Below are 6,000 nucleotides of genomic sequence, written 5' to 3'. Positions count from 1 at the left end.
TTTCCAGTAGTCATGTATGGATGTGAGAGTTGGACCGTAAAGAAGGCTGAACACTGAAGAACTGGTGCTTTTGAACTGTGGTGTTGGAGAAAACACTTGGACTGCAAGGAGATCAAACCAGTCCTGAATATTCACTGGAAGGACTGATGCTGAAGCTGAAACTCCAATACTTTCGCCACCTGATGAGAAGAGCCAACCCATTAGAAGAGACCCTGATGCTGGGAAAGATTGCAGGCAGGAGGAGAAGGGGATGACAGAGGATGCGATGCCTGGATGGCAGCACTGACTCGATGGACATGAGTTTGAGCAAGCTCCAGGAGATGGTGAAGGACAGGGAAGCTGGACACAACTGAGGGACTGAAAAACAACAACAAAGACTAATAAAGATGTCTTTTTTTTATGTTAAATAGGTGGCTTTTTGAAAGTCTAAGGGGGTGGACTGGGGCTGGTTGCCAGGGCAATCAGTCAAATCATTAAAACCTTGGAACTTTCATTCCCTTCCCCAGACCTCTGGGGAGGGGAGATGGGCTGGAGATTGAGTTTTGTTAATGAAGTGGTTTCGACTGGACAGGGAAGCCAGACGTGCTGCAGTCCCTGAGGTAGAAAAGAATCAGATACAACTGAGCGACTGAACAACAAAAGGATAGTGGTTGGTTACCAGGAGAACCAACCTGGTAATTAGAGGGATGGGACTTTCAGTCCCACTCCCCAGCCTCCATGGAAGGGAGAAGGGCTGGAGGTTGCCTATTAATCACCAAAGGCCGATGATTCACGTGTATGTACTGAAAATTTCCTAAAAACCAGAAGCTCTCTTGGTTCTAAGAGTTTACAGCTGATGAGCACATGGAGATTTGGGGAGAATGTCATGCCTGGAGAGGGCGTGGAAGCTTCACACTCTTTCCAACAAAATACGTTTGAGTTTTTCAGCAGGAACTAAGGCCCCCATCCAAGTGGAGAATGGGGACTTCAAGCTGAGCACAAGATTCTAGGAACACCGCACTACCACCACCAAGCAATTAGAAGAAAGTCCACACACAGCAGAATGAAGACTCCGAACCCCTCCCCAAACGATTTTCCCTTTAAAAACCTTCACGGTCAAACCAGAATCCTCCGAGTTAGTTCTTGGATGCGAGTTCGCCATCTCCCCAAGTTGCCAGCCACCAAAATAAAGCAAGCTTTCCATTCCTACCATCACTTGTCTCCAATGTTGGCTTTTGAGTGGCAAGCAGCCAAATCTGAGTTTCGCCAGGAGCGGGTCATGGGAATCTCTGACTTAGAGCCAGTCTGGCAAAAGTATAGGTAAGCCTGAGCTAGCCTGGAGGCTGGTGTCTAAAGTGGAAAGATTTGGGTGGGGGTTGCTGGTGGCATTTATAGGACAGCCCTTAACCTGCTGTGGACCAAGAATGCCCTGCCTTTTCAGTAAGCAAGTGATGTTGAGGCTAGCCATCGAGCTCTCAGCCACTGCAGCTGCCCCAAGGATGCACGGTGAGGGGATTCGGGATGGAGAAAAACAGGATATTGGCCCTATCCTTTGATAACGAAAGAGCATGGGAATAGTTTACACCTTTTTTTGTTTTTTGACTGCCCTCCTGCCCCATGGTATCTTAGTTCCCCAACCAGGAATGGAACCCATGCTCCCTGCAGTAGAAGTGCAGAGTCGTAACCACTGGTCTGCTGGGAAGTCCCTCAAAGGAATTATTTGAACAAGCCCAGACTCTTGCTTCTTTTCATACATAGAAAAGTGCTAGGGCTTCCCTGGTGGCTCAGCAGTAAAGAATCCGCCTGCCAATGCAGGAGATTCATTCCCAGGTCGATCACAGGTTCGATCCCTGGTCCAAGAAGATCCCACATGCTGCAGGGAACTAAGCCTGTGCAGATGACAGCTACTGAGCCTGTGCTCTCGAGCCCATGCTTGTGCTCAGTCGCTTCAGTCATGTGTGATTCTTTGCATCCCTATGGATTGTATTCTGCCAGGCTCCTCTCTCCATGGGATTCTCCAGGCAAGAATACTGGAATGGGTTGCCATGCCCTCCTCCTGGGGATCTTCCTGACCCAGGGATTGAACCCAAGTCCACTGCATTGCAGGTGGATTCTTTACCTACTGAACCACCTGGGAAGGTAACTGACCACACACCCAACAACTGGACTGATTTTTAAAACTAGCATACAACAACGCCTATGATAGAAAAACATTTGATGTACATGCAGGTGTCCTGGGTTCTGTAGCCCAGGTTCCACAGCTACTGAAGCCTGAGCTTGCCAGGAAGAGGACACTGTAATGAACAATAAAACAAGACCTCGTAGGACCTACTTTTGCCAGACCCCGCCCACTAATTCCTCTGCCTGCCTCTTCCTTGTAAAAGTTGTAGTCTCCCAGTCACAAAATCCTGGGTCACAAAATCCTGGCTCAAGAATTGAGTGAAGGAATTCCCTGGCAGGCAATTCCTTAGGACTCTGTACTTTTAATGCCAAGGGCACAAGTTCAATCCCTGGTTAGGGAACTAAGATCTTGCAATCCATGTAGCATGGCCAAAATAAATAAATAAATAGTACAACAACTCTAAACATTAAAAAAAAAAAAAAAAAGAATTGAGTGAAAAGAGTTGGGCCAGGAGAACTGGTAAGAATTTAAACAGTAAGTCAGCCATATGGTAATCACAGAATCTTAAGTTTCTCCCTAAAATGCCTAGATAAAAGTATCTGATGGAAATTTCCTGAGCTGTTTTACAGATGCCAAGATTCCCACCAAATGGAAAAAATTAATTGCTTGATGACTATGAGACTGTAGTCACAAGACCAACTAGAGCATGATGACTGATATGTTAACCCCTGAGACACTACCCTATTACCTCATGATCAACCAATCAGAGAACTGTGCACAACCCAAAACTCCCTTCACCCACCTTCTCCTTAAAAACTCTTCCCTGAGACCCTTTGGGAAGTTCAGGTCTTTTGAGAATGAGCCATCCCGTTCTTCTTGCATGGCCCTGCAATAAACTCCCAAACTTGTGAAGTTTCAGCCTCACTGTTCATCAGGCACACAAACTTGGATTTGACAACGGCTGTACTGCCTGAGCCACAGCAGCACTCAGCATAGCCTGGTGCAGAGATTTCTTATGGACATACCCCCAGAACCATCTGCAGCTATCCAGCAAGAGGGGACAAGGCAACCTAAGCACTGTCCACGGATGCAAGTTCAAACCAATCCGAAAGGAAAGTCAGTTCTTTAGGATTCAAGTCAATCCTAAAGGAAATCAACCCTGAATATTCATTGGAAGGACGGACGCTGAAGTTTACGCTCCAATACTTTGGCCACGTGATGCGAAGAGCTGACTCATTGGAAAAGACCCCGATGCTGGGAAAGATTGAAGGCAGGAGGAGAAGGGGACGACAGAGGATGGTTGGATGGCATCACAGACTCAATGGACATGAATCTGAGCAAGCCCCAGGAGATGGTGAAGGACAGGAAGCCTGGTGTGCTGCAGTCCGTGGGGTCACAAGGAGTCAGACACGACTGAGCGACTGAGCAACAAGGGGCTGGGAGCTCAGGAACAGAAGAAACGGGGCGTTTTTATGACTTGCGTTTCCTTCAGCCTCTGGGGGAAAGCCAAGGACTAGGAGATCACCACTGTGACGCGGGCACAGGCGGGGAGAAGTGCGGTTTGAGGGGAGAACTGAGTGCCACTATCCCTGGAATTTGATAAGTGTTTAGAAGATGAATAATTGAACCAGCACCAGCTTTCAACCTGTTATCAAACGTCAGGGTTTCTGGAAGACTCTTGCCCAGTCTCCTTCACAGAGCTGTCCAAGGAATCAAGAAAACATGGATTCTAAAGTCCCTTTCAGCACTTATTTTCCCTGAGCAGGCTTATTATGTAATCTGACTGATATTTTAGAGTGCAGGCTGACCTGGAAGGTAGAGAGACTAGAAGCAAGAAGATCAGTCAGGAGGTTGATTACAATGTCCTCATGAGATATAACAGCTAACTCAAAAAAAAAAAAAAAAAAATTGCTAACTCAAGGTGATAAGGAGTGAAAAAGAAAGCATGAAAATAAAACAGAGTGACTTTCCTCAGAGAACCAGCCTTTGAAGTAGAATTACTAGATAAGATAGTTATATTACAAAATTTATTTGTTGTTTATCTGAAATTCTAATTTACCTAGTGTCCCAGAGTTTTTTGTTCTGTCTTCTCAATCTGGAGACATTACTTTGAAGATGTATCTTTGAAAGGACCGTGGCCTAACTTGGGGGCTTCCTGTCTAGACATGGGCCATCCACCTCTTTTCCAGCCAAGGCCAGCCCCTGTTCTCTGTCCCCAGCACCGGACCCAAGGACTTGACTTTTTTTCCTTTCCTCTTCAACACTCACGCTGCTTTATCCCCTGGGCTTCCTTTACTGAAAGCCGGCTGTTGTTGCCCTAGCTACCCACTGCTTTGCTGCTTACTCCCAAAATAAGACCCCAGCCTCTCCTGAGAGCTTCACCTTTAATCACTAGAGGGAACAATACAGAGAAACGAACACAAAGAACAGCAAAAACTGTGCTAGGTTTTAAAAGTTGCCATGGTTTGGGTCTCAGGTTTGCAGCTGCTGACCACCACTCTCCCACAGTGATTTAAACACCTTTATTCCTGAGGATGTGGAGAAGGAAATGGCAACCCACTCCAGTGTTCATGCCTGGAGAATCCCAGGGACAGGGGAGCTTGGTGGGCTGCCATCTATGGGATCACACAGAGTCAGACACGACTGAAGCGACTTAGCAATAGCAATTCCTGAGGATGAAGTTGTCAATAAAAACAAATTAATCAACAGTCAATCTAAGAAAGAACTGGAAAATTTTATTCGAACCCATCTAGGAATTGTAAGGTGGAGACAGTCTTTCAGAAAGCTCTGAGGACTGTTCCAAAGAGCTAAGGGGGAAGGCTAGAACTTATGTGATTTTTGACCAAGGGGTACAGTTTTAGTACTTGTCTAACTAGGGGAAGATGCAAGAAACTGAGTTCATAAAATTTTCTCCTGAAAATTTGGAACTAAGGGCCAGTTCTCCCAGTTTTCCCAGAGTACAAAATACCTCATCCTTATCCTGAATTCCTTTCTGGATGTACTGTAGGTCTCTGACAGCAGTGGCTAATGACTTATTCTTATAGAACTGGGTAGTGGGCAACATCCTTTATTTTCCAGTCCTCTACAAAGGTGCATATGCTGCTGCTGCTGATGCGAAGTCACTTCAGTCGTGTCCGACTCTGTGCAACCCCACAGACGGCAGCCCACCAGGCTCCGCCATCCCTGGGATTCTCCAGGCAAGAGCACTGGAGTGGATTGCCATTTCCTTCTCCAATGCATGAAAGTAAAAGTGAAGTCGCTCAGTAAGTGTCCAACTCTTCGTGACCCCATGGACTACAGCCTACCAGGCTCCTCCGTCCATGGTATTTTCCAGGCAAGAGTACTGGAGTGGGTTGCCATTGCCTTCTCTGACGAAGGTGCGTATAGTTATGGTTTTTTCAGTAGTCATGTATGGATGTGAGAGTTGGACCATAAAGAAGGCTGTTCATTCCCAAGTCAGGCAAGGAATTCACTGATGGGCCAGTCAAGGTGCTGTTACTGGACTAGGCCCCTGTTAACAGTATCCAAAAGCCTCTGGACCATCTGTCTTACTAGTCTGTTATGGCCTAGATAATGTTTCCCTCTTGTTTCTTTCATATAGAGAGTTATGCTATACTATTTTTGATTTTTTTTTACAATTTTTTTATCTTATAGAAGTATATATTTGGTCAATTGTTTCAAGTTGCCTAGTTGTCACTATTTTCATTGGCAGCTTAGTCACACATTTGGTAATGGAATAAACAGTAATCTTGTAAAATAGGCAGAATACAAGTAAGATAGCTAGTAATATTAATTAGGTCATAAGTAAGCATTTAAGCTAAGAACTTTCATTAGGCATCTCTGCAGGTCATCTGACTTAGTCTGTCCTACTGCAATCGCTAGCTTTAAGGGAATAATAT

This window comes from Bos indicus x Bos taurus, chromosome 3 (genome assembly GCF_003369695.1).
Source record: "Bos indicus x Bos taurus breed Angus x Brahman F1 hybrid chromosome 3, Bos_hybrid_MaternalHap_v2.0, whole genome shotgun sequence".
Taxonomy (NCBI): Eukaryota; Metazoa; Chordata; class Mammalia; order Artiodactyla; family Bovidae; genus Bos; species Bos indicus x Bos taurus.
Note: the sequence above shows the minus strand (reverse complement) of the source record.